Genomic DNA, 12,537 nt, shown 5'->3' with positions numbered 1-12,537 from the left:
TAATGGGAAGTACAGTACTGTGTCTCAGGTTTTTGATTCCATCATAGACATGTGCAAAGAGTTCGATGAAGCCCATGTTTATTTGATGAGTCTACAACGCATTATGCTGTTAGTTGCTTTGCATTTCCTAAAACTCTTGTGCCTTTATTAGAGGTAGTCTTCCCCTTTCCTTTGTCCTAAAGAAGAATTAGGACCTCTCCGTTCTTCCTAGAGGTCCTTCTAAGGGACCGTTCAAAGCCTTGAGGCCATATGCTGTAAAAATTGTGTTTTCTCCCCCTACTTAACTGAAATTGGCAGAGCTCCTGCCCTTTTCCCACAAAGAAAAAAGGGTGAATAGCCAAAGTGGTCCTCCAAGTTTCATCTGAGACTCAGTTTAGTCATTGATGTTTCAATCTATCCATATTAGTCCTTCAAGTTTTTATTTTAGTTCAAACTTATCCTTGAACCAACAACTCTCTTCATAAATGACACTTATACCCCTCATCATTCACATATACAAGAGAAAAATTGCATGCTTGATTTTTTTTATAGATAATACATAGTATATTTTGTAAAACGAAAAAAAATTATGTACTAACAAGTGTATACGATAGCAATTGCTTAAGTTTTATGTGCACATATTGAAATAATGGGAAGTACATCTGTAATGTTGTTTATTCATGTTGGCTTTCTCTTTTCTAGTATATAGATGTATACAAATTAAGGGCAAAAAGGATATTTTCTAATAGAAATATTGACTAGAAATAGCCATATGGCATATTAAGTGGACCTAAGGATGATTTCAAGCCAAAACAAATATTTGAAGGACCTATGTGGACAAAATGAAACATGAAGGACCAAATTGAGCCTTCGCTAAAACTTGAGGGACTAAATTAGCTATTCACCCAAGAAAAAAAAGAGGAAAAATGTAAAATTCTAGAACAGAGTTGTTACGTGGCACAAAGAAACATGAGCAAAACACTAGCTAGATTGTCAATGATTTAGTGTAGCATGAATGAGAAAGGAAAAAAGAGGAGGAAAAGAGAAACAGGTCGATCATTCCTAACATGTACATATACATTATACAATAGTAAACTTTTTTTATGAAGGGGAAATTTTTTCTTCATCTCAGAAAATTTACTGTAAGACCACTTCTGACCTCTTCATAGCTAGGATGCGAACATCCTATAATTATTAAGGCCCTGTATATTCCCTGGTACAATTTTACACCCTATCATATCGAATGTTTGGACGCATATATAGAGTATTAAATATAGACGAAAAAAAGCTAATTACACAGATTGCGTGTAAATTGCGATACAAATCTTTTAACCTAATTGCGCCATAATTTGACAATGTAGTGCTAAAGTAATGTCACGTCCTGATAAATTCATGCTGAAATAAAAATCATTCTCTAAAAGGAATAATAGAATTAATTAAAATTCGAAAAGAAATTGACAAACACTAAAATACGTACAAGAAAAATTCGAATGTGGCCCAGAGAATTTTTGTTAAATTCTCCTTGGTCTAAAAGGAGCTCTCAAACTTTACTTGAATTTTCATAGCAATGGAATTATTTATTAAGCAACAACAACAATTCAGAAAGTTTATTAAAAAGAAAACTAAAAATAATCCTCCTCCCTCTTTTGGGCCGAGTCCAGCCCAAAGTCCTTCTCTCGTCCCTCTCTTTTCCCTTTTTCTCCCGGGCTGCCCCTCCCCTCGGCCCAGCTCCCTCCTCTTCTCCTCCTGGGCCGCCTCGGCTTCGCACGGCCCAAGCCGAGCCGAGCGGTGCCCTCCTGCCGTGCCGCGCACGTGCGCGCGCGCTGATCGCGCGCCCGACCGGTGGGTCCCACCCACCCAGTCGTCTCCTTCCTCCCGTTCGGCATCCTCTCTCTCTTCTCTCCCGTGAAAACCTAGTCATTCCCTCTCTCAAATCCGCGCGATTCAAACCTTGGATTCCAAAATTTATTGGGGGAAATTAATCCCCTTTCCCTCCTCTCTCTTTCCCCTTGATTCCCCCTTGATTCGTGCTTTTAATCACCGAGAACGGACGCATCTTCCCTGGCCGCTTTCCATGGCCGCCAGCCGCCATTCCCGCCTCCGTTCCGCCCTCTCCCGTGGCCAGATCCCTCCCCGCGCCTATACAATGGAATCCCCATCCTTCGTTCTCCCGTTTTAGCCTCCTCCCGCGTCTCCCCGTGGCCACCCCGCCTCTCCCCGCCTTCTCCTTCTCTCACTCCGGCGCCGGCCGACCTCCAGCCGCACCTCCCGCCACGACCGTGCGCTGTCCGGTTGCGGCGTCGCCACCCTCAGCGTCGAAGGTGCATCCTCTTCCCCAGCGTCGCCTCCGTTTCGCGGGGAAACCACCGGAGACGCGTCCTCGCGGGTAAACAGTGATGTTGCCGCCACTGCACCACCTCCGGCAGCCCCTTCCCCTGTGCCCGAGCACCGACCTACGTCGCCGTCTCCTCCGTCGACGTCGCTGCATCGTCCTCTCCTCCGGCTGCTCCTCTGTTTCGCCCGGAAACCGCTGCAAGCTGCCGCACGTCGCCTCCACGCCATCCACGCCGGAGTCCCTTCGGCCACCCCTTTCTCCTCGCCTGTGCGACGGTCGGCCGCACCTCCACCACCTTCGGCATCACAGCGGCAAGGTCGTCCTTGGCCTCGCCTCCCCTCGTCGCCTCCCTGCCGGTCTTTGTCATCGTCCTCTCGTCGTTCCCAGTTGCGCTCGTCGTCGGCCCTCCCTTCGTCAAGCCGTCCTCGTTCGTTGTCCGCGTCCATCAAGTGAGCCACTGCAGCCCCATCATCGTCCTTGTCCTCGGCTCTGCGTCGTCAAGCCCTGCGCCGGTCGTGTCTCGCCTCCGTCTAAGGATCGCCGCCGAAGTCGTCCCCTCGCCGTTCGTCTCCGTCACCGCCGAGCTGCCTCCGCCGTGCCCGTTCGTCGTCGTCGTTCCCACGCCTCGTCGCGTGGTGGTAAGGATCCGTCCTCTCGCTGCCCCCGTCCTCGTCCTTTTGGTGTCGCCCGTGCCTGTTGTGCGGTTATCGACCCCGGTACCGTGTACCGGTGTCGGTAGTCGTTCGTGTGTGCGTGTGGTGACCGTGTTAGTGTGCCCGCCCGGTAGCCGCGTGGTTTCCACGTGTGCAGCTCCCGTGGTGTTTAGTGGAGTCCGTTTGTCGAACACTTGCCTGGGTTTTGACACACGGGATCCGCTTCCGTCGATCCGTGGACCGTCTCTGTGTACTCGATCTACCGTGGCCCTTTAGGTTGACATGTGGGGTCCGCATGTCAACGGCGCAGCCTTCCTGTCTTTTCCAGGCTAGCGCTTACACATGTTTTATAATTGCAAAACCTAATTATAATAATCCGTAAATCTCCATATAATAGCATTAAACTTCGGATGATCATATCATGGTCATACGAGCTCCGAATCGAGCTGTTCAAGTCTCTTAATGTTTGTTATAACCTAAAGAACCCTGTGATTTCTTTTTATGTATTGTTATTGCTTCTTTATAGGGTTTAGCTTTGCTTGTGTGCTTCGCGTAGCTCCTGTCGTTCCGGAGGTTCCCAAAGCGTGGTTCGTGGTCGTCGCCGAAGGATCGGAAGGCCGTTCTCTCTAAGCAAGGCAAGTCACATCATCCTTGAGCATATTGAATCCCAGTTTATAAAATTATTTTGATTTGAATTATTGCATTACTGCTTTATTTAAATTCCCGCGTTATCACTGTTTTATTTAGCATTACCTATTAATTCTTGTTATAGCCTTATCATTGCAATTGTTATTATCACCTTGCTTACCCTAGGCAAATAAAACCCTAACTAGTGGGTACTCTATTCATGGTTCCACTAGTATAAATTTAGGTAGATGCTTCGCTGATTAATTAGGCAACATTTGGTGGTTTCATAACTTCAGACTTTGGAAATTCTCATATCACTTAGACACTATGGAATGGTTGGCTTATGGTGGAATTGGACGTACACCTCTCTTCCTCTTTCAAAACCCCTAAAACCTATTTTCCGGTGGGGTTTGGGTGCATGCCAGTTATGGGAAGTAGCACCCCAGCCAATATAAGGATAAAGCTCGGGCCTTTGTTGCAAAGCACTACCGTACTAACCACATGTCTAATGGGTAAGGCTTAACTCGGTGCTCAGTCTAGTCCTGAACAAAAGGACACGGATAGAGATGGATGAAGTCGTTGCGACGATAGATATCTCTGAGGCAAATGAAGGCTACGCGAGCTGCGGCTCGGTAATCGAGATGTCTAGGCAAATGAAGGCTACATGGGCCGATGTCCATTAGTCGAGATGCCATGGCACTGGACTAGTATGCCGGTGGTCTCACCCCTATGTGTGTGGCGCAACCGGTCTAGATCCTGTTGCTAGGGGCTCAATCCTGGCCTGCCTGTCTGGGATACCAGCCGATACTTTTGTTCACGGCTAGGATGGGTAAAGGGTTATGTCACATTTTTTATGATGGGTTCCAATTGCAATGGAATGCAGAGTAAAGGCGTATCTTATAGGTAAAGATGTACACCTCTGATCAGAGTATAATTTATTCGAATAGCCGTGCCCTCGGATATGGGCAAGCCTAGCAATGTACCCAAGTTAGTGGTTTAATTCTTAAAATTTGCTTAACAACTAAAATATGGAATGGTTGGCCTGGGTTGGCTTGGGACGAGCTGGGACCTAGGTCGGGTTGCCAGTTCGGTCCGAATCATTGTAGGCCTTGGGTTAAGGCAGGTTCGTGAGGGTTCACGGCCTTGATTAATAATATTGTGTAGCTCTAGGATCGTGTTTACAAAATAGCTTTGAGCAACTAAGTGTCTTTTAAATGCTCTTTACTGCAAAACCCAACCCTATTATTGTTACTCCTTGTACCCCTTGCATTAATCATGTATCTCCCGGTGTAACTTGCTGAGTACTGTGGTTGTACTTATTCTTGCTCTATCTTTCCCCCCTCCAGTAAGAGAAGCTTTGGAGAAGAAGTCCTAGGTGGAGTCCTGGCTTATACCCCAGTTGAGCGCCTGTGAAGATGGAGCCATAGGCCCGCTAATCCGCTACTGTTTATTTTTGATTGTTAGGCCTGAAGTGCCTTTGTAATAATGTAAATATTATCGATATAATAAAGATGTGTCTTTTGTATCATGTTTGTGTGGTGTACCCCGGCTTTTCCTGGGACGGGGAATAATACACTAGCGTTCTGGAAAAAGACAATTTTTCCGGGTGCGACAAGTAAACATTTGCTAATGACGGATTAATTAGGCTTAAAACATTTGCTAATGATTTGACAATGTGGTGCTAAAGCCTCGTACCTAGAAACTAGGACAAGAACTTCCACTGCTCTGAGGATTTAATACACAGTTAACAAGTTGCTGTAACCCCAAGTTACTTTTCTTTTTTCTCAAAATGGCAGTCAAATTCGTGAAAAATGTTCTTATTTCAGGAAGAGAGGAAGACCACTCCTGTTTCTGTTACCTGGAAGGTTAGGAGTAAACGTTCTTACAGCCAGCCAAATAACATAAAATCGCAATTTTCACTCCCTTTCTGTGACACCATCCCATCACATGGAGTTAAATAGACCTCTAAGCAGTTTGAGAGAACAAAATGCAAACCAGAATAACTGTTTAACTAATGACAGCTTCAACATATTCGGACTCAAAATGAGACAGCTCCAGGTGATAAAAAAAAATAAAACTAATTTGGTTACTCTCAAAAACTTCAGGCATGACATCCCCTTCCACTTTTTTTTTCCTACATTGAATCCTTCTTTCCATGGTTCATCTTCCACATGTTTTGGCTGCTGCACCGGCTACTGATGTCTTTGTGAAATATGGTAAACTAACAGAAACATGCTAATAAAAACTAGCATGATCTGTTCAAAGGGTTGTATGGGAGTCTATGCTCTGCTAACATACAAGCCGATGCAGCATACGTTATTATATCCTGTCTCCTCCCAAGCCTAACCCTTCTCTGCAAGAAATCAACCACTATAAGCCAGCAAAGACACACTAGCTAGACAAACTATATTAAAACTTTTTTTTTTCATTCTGTGCTGAAGCATAGGTGTAACCTTGTAGTTCGCTTGCACCAATTCAGGGGATGCAACAATGGCCGCCAACATTATTTAAAGAAGAGTCTGTTGGGCCCTCTTCCTGCAACAGTTTATTTGGTACAGTACAAATTGTTGTGTGGCAGAAGTGTCTCGTTTGTTAGGATGAATTGGTGCTCCTCTGTTTTCTTAATGATTATTTTCATGTACTTCACAAATCCTGAGTATTGTCTGTATGTTCAAATTAATGACATCGTCACTATTACTTCCATTATTTACATATGTTATCGAGTTTGTGCCGCATGCAATCTCGGTTGAATTCTATGTAGTTTGCGCTATTTTGATACAAGGTGTCGGAGAAGTGGGAACCAGGGTTACCGTTCCTCTACTGCCTGGGGCATGATGGAGGTTAATGCGGCCATCTGTTGGCCCATCTATCCTGAGATGGTTGTTAGCTGCCCACAATGGCGTAACTAATCAAGGCCACCCCTGCTCCTGTTTGGTGCCCTGAGGTCAACACCAGCACATGACTTATTTTTCATTTAGCCAAACAGGACGAGACTCCGAGCAAGAGTCCCAAATCTTATACCTATCAAAGCAGTTACCCTGTGTAAGTGTGGGCTGGTGTACGACGGGACGATGTCGCCCTTTTTTCTTGGACCGCCATCATGAGTCTTGGAAAGGCGGGCGACATGGCTGGTTGACTGGTTGTACAGCGGGCATCTCCATGGACAGGCTCCATCTAGTCTATGTAACTGGCTTGTAGGCCTTGTATCTCATGGTGTATCCATGTCATCCCTCTCTGTGGCACCTATCAATAGAGGAAGTGAGAAGGTGGAGAAGGCTTTCTCCGCCCCCTGCTTACGCAGCTGGCTAGAATTTTCAGGGCCAACAATAAGTCCTTCTAGTTGGGCCATGATAAGACTTGGACTGCGCACTCTTGTAACAGTGGGACCTGCATATAAGTAGCTGACATTTGTAATATCTCTTTGTAGCTATAAAAAGAGGACCAAGACCACATGGAAAAGGGGTTGGATTCTTTGAAGGCGGACTACAACATCAAGAAGCACCGTTGCTGACTAAAACATTCAGAAGCACCCTTATTGACAACAACATCGAGAAAGAGTCCATATTGTTAGTCTCTCCTGGAAATCATGAGAGTAGTAACCAGAACCAAGAGAGAACACATCCACACCTTGTAATCCTCGATAATCTCAGATATAGTCAAGAACAAAACAGCAGGGTGTTATGCTTCCTCATGGCCCGAACGTATTTACATCATTTGGCTTTTTGCATTTATCGTATTTTCTGAAAACGGACCTCGAACACCCGCACCCTAGCCAAATCTCTAGGGGAAGGGGCTCCTTATTTCCCCGCTTAAGGACCTCGGGCTCTGACACATGGTGAGAGAGAAGATTTTCTTGACTTCAATTCCACCACATCTCACATATCCAAGCATAAACTTTGGTTTGTTTGGATGAGGATTCATTTTTTTTAACGAAAGATAAGAATTTGTGTGTTCGTCAAAAGAAATGTAGGATGTAATAAGGAAATGATTTGTCACTTGCCAAACAAAATGTTGTACTCCTGATTTTCTCCTTAAAATCAATTGGTTGCACGATAAAAGCCATGTTGAGCTGGACGCTAAACATTTAACGTTACTAAGATCTCCACTAACGCTCGCACATTCAGCAAATTAATTTAGCATTGACTACTATTACAAGTTTATAACGAGGCGTTAGCTAGACACTAATAGGGCGGGCTCACACTATTAGTATTTTTAGTAAGATGGCTAGTACTTGCTTAAATCCACACACATGTGATATCACGGGAGAGAACAACTTTTCATTGTTCTTTTAATCTCTTTTAGAAGAAATCTTCTCTCAAATATTTATTTTTTTCTTCTTGAAATGAGGAATATATGTCGTTATTCAATACATCAGTCTCGACTTAAAAAGTTAATCCCTTCTATTCTGACCAAACGTACAGAACTAATTCTTGCACATGCACTGGTGGAGAAACCATCTTTCGTCGGTCGGCCGATTTCCACAATAGTCCCGGATGCAATAAAAACCGGGGCTAAAGATGATCTTTAGTCCCGGTTCAAAAGGGAAACGGGCATATTTGATCTTTAGTCCCGGTTTGTGTTACCAACCAGGACTAAAGATCATCTTTAGTCCCGGTTCGAATGCTGTCAGGACCTGTCAGGCCCCCCCGGGAAAGATCTTAACTTTAGTCCCGGTTGGTATTACCAACCGGGACTAAAGATCCCGGTGATCTTTAGCCCCGGTTGGTGTTACCAACCGGGACTAAAGATCTTAACTTTAGTCCCGGTTGGTAATACCAACCGGGACTAATGATCCCGGTGATCTTTAGCCCCGGTTGGTGCTACCAACCGGGACTAAAGTCCCACCCCTATATATATGTCTTCTTCCTCCTCCAGCTGCCCGAGCAAGCTTCAAAATTACTTCAAAAAAGAGGGGAGGTCATGCCAAAATTTCTATTGAATTTATTTTGGTGATTACATACAAATTGGAGGTGCCTAAAAGGTTTGCAACTTCATCCTCCAATGTTTTTTTTGTCATACTACATTTGCACCTATGTTTTGCACACTTTTTTTTGTCTCCAAAATTTAGTTGTAAGTTGATGAGAGAGAAAATGTGTGTGGGGAAGAAAGAATATATAGAAATTTAGTTCATTTGCTAAACAAGGTTTTATAAAATAGTTGAGAAGGAAAACTCTAGTGAAAGTTAATCTTAAATAATAGAAAACAAACTAAAATGAAAATTAAAAGAAGTAAAACACATTAAAATTAGTTTAAAACTTTACAAATAGTTTTTAAGAATTATTTGGTGTAATATTTTATGATTTTTGTGTGAATAAAGATATCTTATAATTATTGTATGACTGTCATTATTGTAAGAATAATTATTTGTGTGCGGTTTTTTTGACTCATGTAGATGGATCGGCAATGGATGTACGCTGACCGGCGGTCCAAAGAGTTTATTGACGGCGTGCACTATTTTTTGAGAGTGGCCGAAGCTAACAGGCAAAGGGGTTTTATTTGTTGTCCATGCAATAAGTGTAAGAATCAGAAGGAGTATTCTGCATCCAGGACTATTCATTTCCACTTGTTTGAGTCGGGGTTCATGCCAAGCTATAATTGTTGGACATCCCACGGAGAGCAAGGTGTTGAAATGGAAGAAGATGAAGTGGAAGACGACAATATTCCGGACTTTGCTCAGTATGTTGGATTTGAAGAAAATCAAACGGGCGAGGAGGAAATAGCTGCTGATGGTAACGACGTTGCGGATGATCTTGGTCAGATGTTGCAGGACGCCAGGGAGGACTGCGAAAGTGAAAAGGAGGCCCATAAATTGGACAAGATGTTGGAGGACCACAGAACTTCGTTGTACCCAGGTTGCGAGCAGGGGCACAAAAAGTTGGATACCACTCTGGAGTTGTTGCAATGGAAGGCAAAAAATGGGGTTAGTGACAAGGCATTTGGCGATTTATTGAAACTCGTCAAGAACATTCTTCCGGGGGGAAACAAATTGCCCGAGTCAACGTACGAGGCTAAGAAGATAGTCTGCCCGTTAGGACTGGAAGTTCATAAGATTCACGCATGTCCGAACGATTGTATCCTATATCGCGGTGAGGAGTATGAGAACCTAGAAGCATGCCCTGTTTGCAAAGCACTACGATACAAGATTAGACGGGACGATCCAGGAGAAGTTGACGGGCAGCTAATAAAGAAGAGAATTCCTGCTAAGGTGATGTGGTATTTCCCTATAATACCACGGCTAAGGCGTTTGTTCAGGAACAAGGGGAATGCTAGAATGTTGCGATGGCACGCCGAAGAGCGTCAACAGGACGGGATGCTGAGACACCCCGCCGATGGTTCGCAGTGGCGAAACATCGACAGAAAATTTAAAGAATTTGGAAAGGACGCACGAAACATACGGTTTGGTTTGAGTACGGATGGCATGAATCCTTTTGGAGAGATGAGCAGCGGCCATAGCACTTGGCCCGTTACGATGTGTATCTACAACCTCCCCCCTGGCTATGCATGAAGAGGAAGTACATAATGATGCCGATTATTATTCAAGGCCCCAAGCAACCTGGTAACGACATCGACGTGTACCTAAGACCACTGGTCGAAGATCTTAAACAGTTGTGGAAGAAGGAAGGTGTCCCCGTGTGAGACGAGGACAAACAGGAGGAGTTTAACCTACGAGCGCTGCTGTTCGTAACCATCAACGATTGGCCTGCACTTAGCAACCTATCCGGACAGTCCAACAAGGGGTACAAGGCTTGCACTCACTGTATGGATGAAACAGAAAGTACGTATCTTAAGCACTGTAGGAAGGTTGTATACATGGGTCATCGTCGATTCCTTGCAGCAAACCACCCGGTACGGAAGAAAGGCAAGCACTTCGAACATAAGGCCGACCACCGTACGAAGCCTAAACATCGCAGCGGGAAAACAATGTTTGCTATGGTTAAAGATCTTAAAGTAGTGTTCGGAAAGGGGCCTGGAAGCCAGCATATAGAGAGCGAAGATGGTCACGTGGCGATGTGGAAAAAGAACTCTATATTTTGGGAGTTACCATATTGGGAATTCTTGGACGTACGCCACGCAATCGACGTGATGCACCTCACTAAGAACCTTTGCGTAAACCTTCTTGGCTTCCTAGGTGTATACGGAAAGTCGAAAGATACACTGGAAGCACGTAATGATCTGAAGTATATGAAACAACGCGGCGACCTTCACCCGGAACCAAAGGAGAAAGGAAGCCATTACTTGAGTCCAGCCAGCTACACTCTTAGCAAGGCAGAGAAGGAAAGTATGTTTGAATGCTTGGAGAGCATAAAGGTACCGTCTGGATACTCCACGAATATCAAGCGAATAATAAGCACGAAGGAGAAGAAGTTCACAAACCTAAAGTCTCATGACTGTCACGTGTTGATGACACAACTGCTACCAGTTGTAATAAGGGGTATCCTTCCAGACAATGTCCGGGCAACAATAACAAAGATATGTGCATTCATGAACGCAATTTCGCAGAAGGTCATCGATCCGGATAGATTAGAAGCCCTTCAGAATGAAGTGGTGCAATGTCTCGTCAGTTTTGAGTTGATATTTCCACCTTCATTTTTCAATATAATGACGCATCTGCTTTGTCACCTTGTGAAAGAGATCCGTATTCTCGGGCCTATGTACCTACACAACATGTTTCCTTTCGAGAGGTACATGGGCGTTCTGAAGAAGTATGTTCGTAACCGTGCTCGTCCAGAGGCAAGCATCGCCAAGGGTTATGGAACAGAGGAGGTCATCGAATTTTGCGTAGAATTTATCGAAGACCTTCGCCCAATCGGGGTACCTGAATCACGCCATGAAGGGAGACTACGGGGAAAGGGAACTCTCGGAAGGAAAGCAATAACGACGGTAGACAACAATTTATTCCGTAAAGCCCATTTCACTGTTCTGCAACACTCTTCATTGGTAGCTCCTTACATCGAGCAGCACTTGGCTCTAGTTCGCGCTAGGAACATCGGTAAGTCCGATGCATGGATTACACGGCATCACATTGATACTTTCCCCGCGTGGCTACGACAACATCTCATGGGTAACGAGTCGATCAACCAACAACTTGCCTTCCTGGCGAGGGGACCGTCTGGGTCGATCGCGACATTCCAGGGATATGAGATCAATGGGTACACATTCTACACAAGAGCCCAAGACATGAAGAGCACGAACCAAAATAGCGCTGTTCGTGTCGATGCCATGGGACACGATGGAACAACTGCCACGTATTACGGTGCCATCGAGGACATATGGGAACTTGACTATGGTCCTCTCAAGGTTCCTCTGTTCCGGTGCCAATGGGTTAGGTTGACTGGTGGAGGCGTAATGATTGATGACAGTGGGATGACAACTGTTGACCTTAACAAGGTTGGATACTCGGACGAACCTTTTGTCCTTGCCAATGATGTAACGCAAGTCTTTTTCGTGAAGGACATGTCTAGCAAAGGAAAGAAGGGCAGAGGGCCTGATGAGCCTAAGCGTCAAGTGGTTCTCCCAGGCAAAAGAAAAATCGTCGGAGTTGAGGACAAGACTGACGAGGATTACGATCAGTTGGATGGGCAACCCCCTTTCACGGTGACGATTGACCCTAGCATCCTCCTATCAAATGAAGACACCCCTTACTCACGCAGCGATCACAAGGAGGGAACAATAGTGAGGAGAAAGTACGTGCCGTAATTATTGTGTACACGATGTAAACTATTTTGGATGTATTGATTATCCATATAAATCAATTGATGTATGGCATATGTTAATTACGCACGATTATTAGAGGTTTCAACAAGTTTAAATCATGTATATGCTAGTTATATGTGATACTTACAATTTTTAAAAGTTTTAAATCACACAGGTGACAATTTCATATGTATGTTAATTAGAGTTTTTAACATTTAATTTACTAGCATTCATATGCTAATTATAATT

At 44.5% G+C, this 12,537-nt stretch overlaps 1 pseudogene; it reads left to right on the top strand.

Annotated features, from left to right (window-relative positions):
* Positions 1–9,001: 9,001 nt before the first annotated feature.
* LOC107278939 (uncharacterized) lies at positions 9,002–12,306 on the top strand (annotated as a pseudogene).
* The last annotated feature ends 231 nt before the right edge of the window (positions 12,307–12,537 follow it).

The sequence above is a fragment of the Oryza sativa genome, chromosome 9 (assembly GCF_034140825.1).
Source record: "Oryza sativa Japonica Group chromosome 9, ASM3414082v1".
Classification (NCBI taxonomy): domain Eukaryota; kingdom Viridiplantae; phylum Streptophyta; class Magnoliopsida; order Poales; family Poaceae; genus Oryza; species Oryza sativa.
This window is presented reverse-complemented; position numbering and strand designations above follow the sequence as displayed.